Source organism: Pteropus alecto, unplaced genomic scaffold (assembly GCF_000325575.1).
Source record: "Pteropus alecto unplaced genomic scaffold, ASM32557v1 scaffold21, whole genome shotgun sequence".
In the NCBI taxonomy this organism is placed as follows: Eukaryota; Metazoa; Chordata; class Mammalia; order Chiroptera; family Pteropodidae; genus Pteropus; species Pteropus alecto.
Window position 1 is genome coordinate 989,939 of NW_006436282.1, and position 14,141 is coordinate 1,004,079.

General features: G+C 39.2%; 2 pseudogenes; both read left to right on the forward strand.

Annotated features, from left to right (window-relative positions):
- Nucleotides 1-1,544: 1,544 nt before the first annotated feature.
- Nucleotides 1,545-1,660, forward strand: LOC112479886 (annotated as a pseudogene).
- A 5,255-nt stretch (nt 1,661-6,915) lies between these two features.
- LOC102880008 overlaps nt 6,916-14,141 on the forward strand; it is a 28,381-nt pseudogene continuing 21,155 nt past the window's right edge.

The window sequence follows — 14,141 nt, forward strand, 5'->3', positions numbered from 1 at the left end:
ATTAGTTAAGTAGTGAGTCTTCATGAGTTAAGTCATATTTCATGAAGAAACAGCCAGTACGGTAGTTCAGAGTGCACACTGAAGTGATCAACTGAATGTATAAGACTTGAACAGGACCTAGAGAGATGATGGAGAATGGAGAGAAGTCTAAGAGAAGGGAATGGCACAAACAAAGGCACGGAAGCGAGAACGAACTTGGAAAACTCACAAATCAGCCAGGGTATGTTAGTGGTGGAGTGGTGAGAATGTGGCTAAGAGTGTGTTGGGAAATAAGTTTGAGAAAGAGTCAAGAGCCAACTAATAAAAGGCCTTGAAACACAGAGAAGTTGTGACTGTCTTGGGGAAAGATGGGACCCTCTTCAGGTTTTGAGTTGAGAATGAAAGATTTAAGATAACTATCAATTCTTTTTGATGCAAAGAGCCCTATACTTGGAATCAGAATACCCATGGTCTCAGTTTCTTCTATCTTCTTGCATTTGAAAGGATTAGAAAGCCACACTGTTCATACCAAGTGCTGGTGAAGATGTGGGAGACAAACACTCGTATAGTGCTGGTTAGAGTGTAAACTGGTACAACCAACTGTAAATTAATCTGGCAATCCTTGGTAAAGTCAAAGATCCTCAGACCTGCTTCCTAGGTGTCTGCCCCAATAACAACTGCTGTCATATACTGAGTGTTTACTTTGCGTACGACTCTTTTCTCACTGCTTTATTCTCTTCAAGGAGATACTATCATTATCCTAATTTTACTAAAGAGGACACCGAGGCACAGAGGAGTTAAGTAACACGCCCAAGATCACACCGTTGTGACTTTGTGGTGGGGCTTGGATTTGGAGTGGGCAACTGGGCTTGGGAGCCTAAGCTGTTATCCACCAAACTCTGCCTGGGAAGTTCACGCACCAGGAGCAAAGTTTATGAATGTTTACTGCAGCACTGCTTAAAACAGCAAGAAGGTGTGAGTGGCCAAAATGCTGCTCCAAAGAGAAATGAGTGGATGTACCTGCGGACTGCTGTTCAGGAGCTAAAAATCAATGAATATGATTCACCAATATCAACACAGAAGAATCTCAAAAATAGACTATCTCATGAAAAAAGCAAGCTGCAGCAAGATACACAGTAACAGCGAGGATATAAAAATTTAAATACACGAAACAATAACACATAGTTTATAGATAATTCTACACATAGTAGTCAAAAACCTGAGAGGTGAATTAACTTGATCAATTGAAAGATAGCTTATCTTGAAGTGTAGAGGGAGAGAGAAGGATTAGGGATGATTTTCTCTGTGTTTTTAACATTAAAACTCAAAAGAGAGGATTAATGAAAATATGACAAAATATTAACATCTGTTTAATCCAGGTACTGGATTCTTAAGTATTATATTATCTTTTGGTTCTTTTCTGTATGTTGGAAATATTTTATACACACAATTTGAAAACATTTAAAAAAAGAAACGAGGACATGGTTCCATAGTGTAGCGGTTAGCACATCTGCTTTACAAACAGAAGGTCCTGGGTTCACACCCCAGTGGAGCCATGGTCCATGGTCTATGGCTATGCCACCCTGAACAAGCCTGATGTCTGATCTTGGAAGCTAAGCAGGGTTGGGCCTGGTTTGTACTTAGATGGGAGACCACCTAGGAAGACCAGGTGCTATAGACATAAATAATAATAAATAGTTTAAAAAAGAAATGAAAAGTTAGCCAAAACCTTACAGGCAGAAATGATCATTTTTGTGGCTTTTCAAGTCAAAACGAGTTATTCTTGAGCACAGATTAAATACTTAATATTGTGAGGGAATAAAAAAGAAGGAAAAAGCACTTTCTAGGAGCCTAGAGATCAGTTAAGGAGACAGAGCCAGATCTATATAATAATTAGGAAGCAACACATTTACACAGGGAAGGGACTGTGCAGCACAACCTACCCCTGCTAAGGAATTTCACCTGAGAGGTTTTAGCAGTTTGGCTGTAGTTGATGTTGCAGGGGAAGGAAAATTATAGTGGGCTAGTCTTTTTTTTTTTTATGTTAATAGAAATAATTATTATTGAGGTAACATTGGTTTACAACATTATATATTTCAGGTGTACAATATTATAATTCTACATCTGTATACACTACAGTGTGCTCACCACCAAAGGTCAAGTTTTCAGTGGTCACCATACATCAATCCTTTCTACTCATTTTGCCCTACCCCGACCCCCTTCCCTGCTAGTAACCACCAATCTATATGTCTCTTAGATGGGCTAGTCTTTGAACTATGCCTAGCCTTTTCATATGATCCCTGGTGTGAGTGACAGGTGAAGCTCTGCTCTTAAGAGGATGGGAACGCCTTGGCTATTCATTCATGTTAACAGCCTATTGCCTATTTAGAGCAGCCAAAATATAATTTTATTATTTTGTAGCCAGCCCTCTGTTTATACATCCCATGTCCAGAGATTCAGTGTAATTAAAGTCTAGGGATAATACCTCAGGTATTTATTGAACACATTCATGCTGACTGTGTAATAGTTGTTATTTATTTAGCTCTCTAATGTTCCAACGTGGACAACAAAACAAGAAAGGTAGGATCTTGACTTTGAGAAGACTTGGCAGTTAGAGAGAGGTTGCCTAGGTAGGAGGGAAGGGAAGCTGAAATCTCTGGAAAAGCGGGGATGGGAATGTGGAAGGGATGAAGGACTTTTCATGAAATCCTTTAAAAGTAAACACGATATTCAGTCACTATAATGCCCTTGAAACAAAATTTTTGAGACCAGGAGAAAAGGTTAATAAAAATGAATCTGATTGTGACAATACAGTCATGTGTCGCTTAACGACTGGGATACAGTCTGAGTTATGCATTGTTAGGCGTCAAGGAGTGAGTGGTGAGTGAATGTGAAGGCCTAAGACATTACTTGTACACTATTGTAGACTTTATAAATACTGTCCCACAAAGCCTCCCATACCCTCCCTCTACTTCCTTCCAACAAGGTTAAAAATAGAATGTTGAAGCTATCAATGCTGCTTCATGAACAGGGATGTGGGCTGGACTGATGGGAAATACTGAGGAGAAACTGCCTGGATAAGGTTTAGGTCACCATAACAGTGACTGTCAGGAGGGAGTGAAGGTGAGCTGAGGATCGGTAGGAAGAAATCAAGATAGAGAGATAAAGAAACGTAAAGGATTGCCGTGGCGATGTGGCTTTGGCTATTGCATGTTGGAACAGTGGTCAGGTTAAGGAACTTTGTGGTGTTCATAAAAAAGATGGAGAGGGTGTAGAACTAAGGACTGAATATTTTGACTTTGTAAATTTATTTTTGGTTCCACTGACCCTATCTAGAACAAAGGGCTCTCTCTGGAATTGAATTAATGGAAGAAATAAAACTTATCTTAGCTTTCCATTATTACAGCCTGAAAATATTTCCAGAGCACAGCGGTAGGCTGGCTCCACACTACCACAGAAAGCTCTTACTGAAGTGGCAGTGGCACTTGTTAAGGTAGTTCCTGTAGACCTGTGTCCTTGTACAGGATCTTAGATCCTCAACAAAGAATCTACAGCAGTGTACTTTGAAGACCATTAAGCTAAATCTGGGAGGGCTTTAGTGCCCTCTGAGTATGTAGTGCTGGGGGACAGGCTTCTCTGTGCTGACACAGGTCAGTGGCTGGCTAATTGGGAGGCAATCTGCACTCAAAATTTAGGTGCTGCGAGTGAGACAGAATATATCGGCAAACCCCACAGAAATTGCTCCCAACAGAGAAAAAGAATTCTTCCTGAACCATATATTCTTCCATTGCTTACAGGAAATTCAGCTTCTGTATAATCTTATGGGGCACTGTCACATATGAGGTCTGTCTTTGAAACGTCATGCATGGTGAACAGTAATGAGTAGTGAAGAACCATTAGTACTCCAGTACCAGCCTCAGTGTATTGAAGCCACCATATGCCAGGCTACATGCTAGACTCTTGCATATATTATTTCACCAATTCTGAAAGGCTGATTTTAGTCATCCCTTTACATATGTGGAAACTGAAGTTCCGAGAGGTTAGGTAAATTGCTCAAGGTGACACAGCTAGTAAGTAGATGAGCATGAATCCAAAGTTGAATCTGACTCCAAAGTGCATGCTTTTTATGCCATTCTTACCCCAAAGCAAAGAGAATATCAAGGCATGAGGAACAGATGGGACGGTTAGAACACAGTCAGGCTACTTGTACACCTTTGGCAACAATAACCTTTGGCGATGACACAATGCAACCACCTCAGCATTTAAGGGAGTACATTTCTTTATGTAAGAAAAAGGAGAGTCACAGTTGGAAGATGAAATGACTGACTGAATTGCATTAACCACTTGTAAATAAATTTAAAAAAATCTGTTGAGGCTTATGCTAATATCCAGGGAAAGCAGTCGAAGCATAGAAATATGTGGTATGACTATGGAGAAAAAGAGCAATGAGGAAAGATGAACAGGATAAGGTTCAAACTTCCTCAAGAAGTGGACATTTAAGAGCTCTGGATTTGCAAGTAATTGTACCTTTCATGCTAGAGTCTGTGATCAGGCTGTGTTTGGCTGACTGCCTCTTTTTTTTGCCCCAACTGCTTCAGAATCCATTGGGGTGAAAATGTGCCTATCTATTCTATCATCTCCCACCTCTTTTCCAGGAGGATTTAAGCAATTTTTAACAAAATGTAGCTTCCCAATAAGGTTAATAAAAGTAAAATAATTACAAATTTACCTGCAAGGTTCTTTCCCAACACCTTACCCCCAGTCAACCCCCATCCATCAAACTTAATCTCATATTTTAAGATCCAACAACTCTACGGCCATGCCACCCTGAACATGCCCGATCTCAGAAGCTAAGGGGGGGTCAGGTCTGGTTAGTACTTGGATGGCGGACCACCTAGGAAGACCAGGTTCTGTAGGCATAAAAAAAAAAAATCCAATTTAAAACTCCTTATCAATCTGACCCTTCTGTCTTGTCCTGCTACTATTCTATGGGCAATATTTTACTATAGCATTTATTATACTGTCTTATAGTTACTTGTTTCATGTAAATTTTCTCATTAGACTATGAGGTCCTTGAAGGTGAGAACCAAGTTGTGTTCATCTTTGCATCTACTTGGCAAAGGGTCTGACATGTATTAGGTACACAAATAGATATTAAATAAGTGAATGATAAAAATAAGATCAAGAAAAATAAGAGAAAGCAAGTATTCTAAACATATAGATTAATATATATTTTTGTTGTTCAGCGTCAAATTTGGCTCTGGAAGCGAGAGCAAAAATAGAAACACAGAAAATCACATTAGCATTACTGGAAGGAAAAGGCAAACAAACTCTCAGGGAAGCAGTGTTCATACCTAATCACACAGCTTCCCACTTATCCACGGGGAATAGGTTCCGAGACCCCCCAATGGATGCCTGAAACCACAGATCGTGTAGAACCTTATATGTACTCTGCTTTTTCCTTTACATACATACATATGATAAACTTTGATTTTTAAAATAGGCACAGTAAGAGATTAACAATAACTCATAATAAAATAAAACAATTATAAAAACATACTGTAATAAAAGTTATGTGACTGTAGTCTCTCTTCCTCAAAACATCTTTTTTTCCTTCCTCTCGTGATGATGTGAGATGATAAAATGATGTGGAAAGGTGAAGTGAGTGAATGACATAAGTGTCGTGACAGAGAGTTAGGCTACTATTGACTTTTAGGTAACATATCAGAGGAAGATCAAAATGAGCACAAATTTCTTTTTCCTTCACAATTTCATGGATAGAAGGTTTGTTCTTATTGTAGATCTTAGCAACCTCAGCATATGATTTTTTTTTCTTTATTAAGTCCAGAACTTTCAACTTTTCGCTTAAAGGAAGCACTTTACAACTCTCTTTGGCATATCCAAATTGCCAGCATCACTACTCTTGAGCTTTGGGACCATTATTAAGTAAGATGAGGATTATTTGAACAGGAGCACTGCGATGCCACAACAGTCGATCTGATAACCTAGACAGCTACTATGTAACAGTGAGCACATACAGCCTGGAGAACGTGGACGAAGGGATGATTCACGTCTTAGGTAAGAGGGAGTGCGGAGGCACGAGATTTCATCATGCTACGCAGAAAGGCATACAATTTAAAACATGAATTGTTTATTTCTGGAATTTTCCATTTAATAGTTCAGACGGTCGACTGAGGGTAACTGAAACCACGGAAAGTGAAACTGAGAATAAGGAGGAAACTACTGTACAGCAGGTCCTTGAATAACATCATTTTATTCAACATTGCTTCTTTACAATGTTGATGAGAAAGAAAAAAAAAAGATTGATTCCAGCCAGGGCCACTGTGTGTGTGAAGTTTGCACATTCTCCCATGTCTGCAAGACTCGGGTTTCCTCCCACATCCCAACGATATGTACATGAGGTGAACAGGCATGTCTCATTGTCCCAGGATTAGTGAGTTAGGGTGCAAGTGCTCCCTGAGATGGAAGGGTGTCCTGCACGGGGTGGGTCTTGCCTGGCTCCTGAGCTTCCAAGAGAGGCTCTGGCCACCCGTGACCCTGAACTGGAATAAAGAGGTTGGAAAATAATTACTTATTTTTATTCGTCTTTCTTAAATGTACGCATACATCACATTTATTTCAATGTGTAATATCAGAAGTGTTTGGGTCTTCATTTAAAAGTTTGGTGATGTTTTTGAGACCAGAAATACGCCATAGGAACTTAACTCTTGTTTATATAAATTAGCCGGTGGTAGAATGGGTTTCCTTATACACCCTTTTACTGAAAGTCGCAATGTCCAAGAACTTACTCATGACATTAAGTGAAGACTTACTGTATGTCTAATTAACCTTTGTTTGGGGCATTTAAGTAATATGTTATAAATTGATTTTTCCAAGCAGAAGTTTTAAATTATATAAAGAAAACACATCTACAAAATGACGGCCAAGTTGTCAGAGTTACAACTTGAATTTCCCACTACTATTGACAAAATATCCCTATATTTATCTGTTAAATGTGACAATATTATCATGAAAATGCTTTTTGCTTTGCTGTTGGTGAGTCAGAAGGCCACCAAAGGAAATATCATTCTAATCACCCATCAATGTAATTCACAATGGCATTATTTTTAAATCATCCGTCCAGTGTCCCCTCTTTTGGCACATTTGTTTTGAGACACTGTGGTTCAGTAAATAGAGGGAGTTCTTGGAGTACAGTATCCCTAGCTTTAGTTCCTAGTTCTGCCACTAATTTGCTATGAGATCCTGGAAAAATTGTAAAACCTCTCTGAGCTTCAGTTCCTCATCTGTAAAAATTATATGAACAGTATATGAGACAGCATATGTCGAGTTCCTAATTTAGTGGCCCTCATATGGTAGCCACTCAATCAGTGATGGTTATTATTAAGAGTAAAAATTCAATCATTCCATGGTTGCCCTTAATTAGGACATGTGAAACTATTCCATATATTTTTAGGGCAGGAAGTTAGGAGTGAGAACACGTTTCAGGCTGTTCCCCTGGGGCATGTTGCCTTTGACTGTTGCCCTGCTGACTGTTGCCAAAACAATCACTATCTTACAACTCGCCCTGAGGATGTCACCATATGTTGCAACAGGGAGCTAGAATTTTTGCCTATTTGAAGCCCTCTTGCTCACAGTGGTACTATTTTCCCCTCCCATCTATCATACAAATTCCGCTGGAGCAGACATTAGAATTTTCTTAGATTTCTGCTCTTTTTTAATTCTCAACATCTTGCATCCTGGTCTTTATCACCCGCCTTCACTTACTTGGTTCCGGCTGTTTCTATACAAATGACCAGGACAATCTTCCTCAAATTCTGAGTTCAGTGTTTAATTGTCCCTTTCAAAAATTTAAGAGATGTGCTAACCGGTCAGATTATGGGTCCAATTGCATCAGTATCTTGTTTCCACATCGAGGAAAATTTTATGGGAAGTCTCAAAAGGCTATGAAAATACCTTAGTTATCTTTAGCAATTACCTAAGAACTTATTACTTATATATCTGGAATTTCTTTGTTTCATTAGAATAGGTTTCTTAATATAGATAATGACATACTATATGGTAGAATGATCCCCAAAGGAGAAAGCATATAGATCCTTCTAGTTTAATCTCAAGTTTCTGCAGAGAATGGGGAATAGTCACTTAAGGCATGTAAACTAGAGGTGCTTGGACTGTGGTGATAATTGGGATGATGTGTTTATTTCAACAAAGAAGAAGTGGAGATAAAAATGCTCTGATCTGGTGATTTTTACTTTTCTCAGAAAATGGGACTGTAGAAAGAAAAAGCAAGGGGACATCTTGGTCCACATAGGGAAAAAAATGACAATACTCTGCCTAAGAGGAAGGACAGTAATAACTACTTTAAGTGGCATCATTGATTTAGAACTTTCCGTTCCCAAATTTCATTCCTGTTTAAATCCTGATTTGTGCTCATCAGATATTGACCTACTATGTAGGTGCTGAATTCTGTAACTTCCCATTTATTTCCTATATAGTTAAACTACTCAGCTTTTCATTAATCACAAATATTTCTTCATTGACTACTCCAAGAAAGCATTATAGCCAGACACGGTAGCATAAATAAAGTAGCATATGACCGCAGTGGACATTCATAGGATTTTGGATTTATTATTATTATTATTATTATTATTATTATTATTATTAGGCTGCTCAGTGTCCAAGCGCCTATTTCTGGAATGTTTCATGTGTAGTATTGGTGGGATGGAGAGAGAATGGAGCAAATCTCTCTTTTCCCTATCTCTCTTGTAGCTAGGATGTGGACATATGATATAGGCTGAAATAATTTCTGCCATTGGTGCTTTAATCCCAAAAATAGTGATACTAAGACACAGGGGTTGTTTAGAAATTATTTACGGTAGCAAAAAATGGTGTCCATCAAGGCACAGGTGGTCTGGCCAGCAGGAGCATCTTAGCCGGATAGTTCCTGTGGCTTGAACTTGATTATGATTCTTATTGCTGGATCTCTGGTTCCTGCCTACTGAGTCTCCAACCTCCGTTTATATTTTGCTGAGTTTCTCAGAAATTTCTGTTCCTTGTAAGCTAAGTCTGACTAATGAAATATAAATACAGCTCCTTTCTACCCATACTTCCTTCTGTGCCTCTACTATTTCAGCATAGCTTCCATGTTTTCTGCAGCAGAAAAAGAATGTGAGAACTTACACTGGCTCTTATATGCTTTCACCCAGAAGCACACGTGGAACTTCCTCTCATGACCATTAGCCAGAACGAATCATACAACTTCACCTGACTGCAGAGAGTCAAGAAGTGTCATGTTCTTGAGTGTCTAGGAGGGAGAAGAGACTCACATATGGCAGACACTTCAACTCTGTGCCATAAAGAGTACAGACTAAGTGCTAAAAGTTCACTAAAGGTGGACAGTGATAGAGGCTTGGACAGTCAAAGTATATCAGAAACAGCTTGAGTGCTTCCTCAGAGTTAATGGGTACCAACGTCTCCTGGACCCTCAGTCACTTGCTCAGCCTGTCTCAACTGCAGAGTCCAAGTGGTTCTAGTGCTGACCAATTACTAGGAGGGGTGGGGGCTATATAGCTTCTCCTGTCTCTTCTGGACTTGAATGAAATGCTGCACAGCAGGGTGTGGAATTTGGCTTTCCAAGTGGATGCCAAAGGAGCTGAACATGGCAACCTGGAAGGACTGGGAAGCTAACTGCTGGTGGGTCAAACTTTGACTAATGGAAAATAGGAGTCAGCAGGTAAGTAGGCAAATACATTCCCTGCTCTTCCTCCTTCCCTTGAGGCACAGTTTCTTATAAGATTGGTCAGGAGACCTCTTGTGTCTTGCCCGTTGTAAAGGAGTGGCCAGCATGGATCTTTCACCTTGTATGGCTTACTTTCTTTTCCAGTTTCATTTTCTTTTTCCCTTATTCTTGCTGGCTTGGGATGGTATTCCCACATATAACATTTTAAGAAAAAAATCTTAGTTTCCTCTTCTATTGCTTTCCTCTCTACTACTATCATATTCACACTTCTGGCCACCAAATGTGTGGGGTTTTTCCTGAAACATTAAACATGTCCCTGATTCTCAGTGGGTGTCTACTGGGTGTCCCACAATTTAATTCTGTTCTGACACTATCTACCTTGAGTTATTGTCAGATCCCACAAATTAAGGTCTCACTCCTACGAAACTGTCCCCACTTGAGGCCAATTGAAAGTCTCAGGTTGTCACCTGTACTTCTGACCTACTTGCAGTAATTTGGGGTTCCCGTCACCCCCTTCTCAAGTTCAATAATTTGCTAGAACAGTTTATAGAACTCAGGGAAACACTTATATTTACTGGTTTATTAAATAATAAAGGCTATGATAAAAATATAGATGTACAGCCAGATGAAGAGATACATAGGGTGAGGTCTAGAAGGGTCCTGAAAGCAGGGGCTTCTGTCTCCATGGAGCTGGGAGATGTCACTCTTCCAGTACATGGATGGTTTCACCAACCCAGAAGCTCTCTGAACCCAATAGATCAGGGATTTTTATGGAGGCTTCCTCACATAGGCGTGATTGATTATTAACTGAATCTCCAGCTCTTCTCTGCTCCCCAGAGGATGAGGGACTGGGCTGAAAATTCCAAGCTTGGAATCATGGCTTGGTCTTTCTGGTAACTAATACCCATCTTGAAGCTATCCAGAAGCCCACCAAGAGTTGCCTCATTAAAATAAAAGATTCTCCTATCACCCAGGAAATTCCAAGAGATTTAGGAGATTTGCGTCATGAACTGGGGTCAAAGACCAAATATTAGAACAAAAGATACTCCTCGCACCTGTATCGATTAGGAAACTACAAAGGTTTTAGGAGCTCTGGCCGAGAGTCAGGGATGAAAACCAAAATATATATTTCTTATATTACGATCATCAATACATCAGGTATTCCTGCCTCAGGCTCTGCTTTCTAGACATTCCAGACTAAAAGAAGGCTTTATGCAAAATGAATTAATGTTATACAGTATATTTAAGGTTTAAAAGTACTAATTATATGCAAGATGTACACTAAGAAAACTCAAAGATTAACAGTTTAATTAATTCTAAATTAAGAGATGATTGTGTATATTCAGAAAGAATCCTTTTTTGTATTAACCAATTTTTCATTGTTAAGTCAGAGGAGGATGTAGAGTTTAAGGCACTTTGAGATTGTAATAAAATTTTATAACTCTCAAGTTCTACAAAATTAGAACTATATTGTTGTGAAGCTAAATCTAGTTACTACACAAGAGTAGAAGGTGGCACAGATCAGAGTACCTATGAAAACAAAAGTAGAATTTGTAATGCAGAATATTTAGTATTAGATGTAAAGCAAATAATTTAAGATACAAATAGGTACGAGAAAGCAGGTGGAATAGAGCCAAATCAGTTAACCAAGTCCAAAAGATTGAACTGTTTGAGAACAAACAAGTTCCTGTTAAAATTCTTACTGCGCTATACATAAATTTGATAAATATACAAACTGTTCTACAAGGCTCTGAGTGGGATATGTGCCTAGAAAAAAGATAATTTCTTCTGGAAACAAGTGAAGCAGTTAGAAATCTGGGAAAATATTAAAAGAATATCGTACTATAAGTATTTACCATATAAAAGCTCTAAGAAATTAGTTAGAAATTAAATCTATGTCTGCATCCCTCCCACAAAATCCTTACCAGTGGTCACTTGGCCTCTGTTTGCAGAGTTCTAATCATGGGGCATTTGTTTCCTCAACAGAAAGATAATTTCTGATGTCACTGTGTGTGAGTGTATACGTGTTTTAAAAGCAAAATCTGCCTCCCTTTAACTTTAATTGATCGTAGGTCCTAAAAACAGACAAAAATGGTAAGCGAATTGACAAGACAGAACCAAGGATGGTGTCCTGTGACACAACAGTAGATAGTGCAGGTTGACCTCAATCTAATATTTATCAATTCTCATTGGGTACCATCATCCATCAGTTAAAATGCTATATGGTTGTGCCAAGCTCCAAGAGACTTGTATCAGAAAAACTGCTGAAATACATTTCTAATTGGTTTACCACTTTTTTCTTCTACGTTCTCAGTTACATTAGTAACTGACATCCTACTCTATGCCAGGCACAATCAGTTAGGTGTAGGTGTTGCCGTATGGCCTGGCACTCATAGATAGGTCTTGGTGTTCACCCACTGAACATAAACAATTTCACCTAGCATCAACATCAGACCAGGCCACTCTCTGACCATGATGGATCAAGACAATGACTCTGTAATCATGCTGAACAAAGAAAACATGAATATTGTCCAAGCCACACATTACCAAGCATCCCCCTCTTCCAGCTAATGTAAGTGACCATTGTTTCTTTGGCAATTACAGCTTTATCTTCACTCTAGTTCTGTCCTTCCTAAAGATAAGTCTTATTGGGATACCTAATCATAGAATTATCTCTGCTTTCTGACAGCACCCAATCTAGAATGAACTCCTATTTTCCTAGAGCCTTCCTGCAAATCACCCAACCAAAGCCCAAGTCTATAATAGGTTCTAATACCCTCTTGCTGAGATGCCCCATGGTTTCCCCACAGTAAGTAACAAGTAAAAAACCCAACTTAGTCAACTACAGGAGTGTTCCCAGTGGCCTTTGGGTAGAAAGTGTAGACATACTGTCAGAAAAGAAGGAAACAGTGTTTACACACACACACACACACACACACACACACACACACTTATTTTCACTTTTGCCCTGGGTGACAGACATGAGTCCACAGTCACAGGCCTCTTATTACTATTTTCCCTGCTAAGAATTCAGAATGATCCACTGGCTTTCTTATCAAAAGAAGATAGCCTTCTCTCCCCTCTGCATGGGCACAGTTCTGTTCATGCTGGTTCAACCACTAGTGATGGAAACTGGGGCAGAGTCTATATTCTCCTGGCCTCATGTCCCTCATCCCCAGTCTTCTGCCTATGCTGCTGCCACTGAGTCCGATGACTCTTGAAGTGGTATAAGGAAACTACTTTGCTTGTGGTGACTGTGGTGTCTGGCTTTGGGAGAGCAATTCTTCTCTTGAGTCATGGGCAAGCCTAGCTCATGGGCTGAGGCCAGGGGTGGGAGAGAGATAAAAGCTTTTCTTCCCTCTGCAGTACCCAGCTAGAACCAGACTCACTGAACCAGACCCAGCATTACAAATATTGTATTCATATGTAGCTTGATATATCCATTTAGTTTCAGGGAACTTCAGTGTTTTCTTGGCACTGGATTTTATTTGCACTTAAAGCCTGTGATTTTTTTTTTTTGTACCAGTTTACATACTAACTGTTGCCTCTTACATTTTAACAGCTTTTCTCTTTTCAATTAATTCAATAAATATTTTATTCAGCACTCACCACAGAGCTGTGGAGAATACAAAGATGAATCGAGTATAGCTCTGATCTTAAGAAGTATATAATTTAGAAAAGAGTATCAGGAATATACGTAAACGGACATCACTGTTTCAGTAAGCACATACTCAGTGCCAGGCACTGTAACATAAATTGCATGTTGATAAATGCTATCCATCTACATGCTAAAAAGTGGCATTCAAAAGATTATTTATTGAGGACCTTCTATGCTCAAGTACCAAACTAAGAACTTTTACCTATTTCCTCTCATCTTTGGAAGGACCCTTTGAGATTGCTATCATCACTCCATTTTGCAGATGAGATAGCTGTGGTCATGGTATAACTTGCAAAGATCCCAGAGCTAGTTAAGTACTGGAGCCAGGATTCAAACCCAGACAGTCTGTCTTTGGATCTGTGCCCTTAACAAATACTTGTAACTTGTGTTTTTTTTAAACTCTTTTGGTCTACAGTTGTTTGGGATGTTGTTGATTTCTGAGAACTTCTGCTTCGGGGAAAATTTAGAATAATTACAATGTAACCAGACATTTAAAAGGTGTTTGATTTTTTTTCCTTGTACTTGCATCATATAGGAGCACATGTGAATACATAGGCACCAAAGCAAAGCCTGGAGTCTGCAGCTATGACTGTACTCTCGTTGTTCTATGTATTCTGTACAGTCTTGGGAGGTTATTTTTAATGCACATGCCAGAGTGGCATGTTGAAAGATCCATAGTAACCAACTAACAGTAACAGCAGGGCCTGCCAAGTAAAAGTTCCGTAAATCAGTCATAAACGCAGTTAC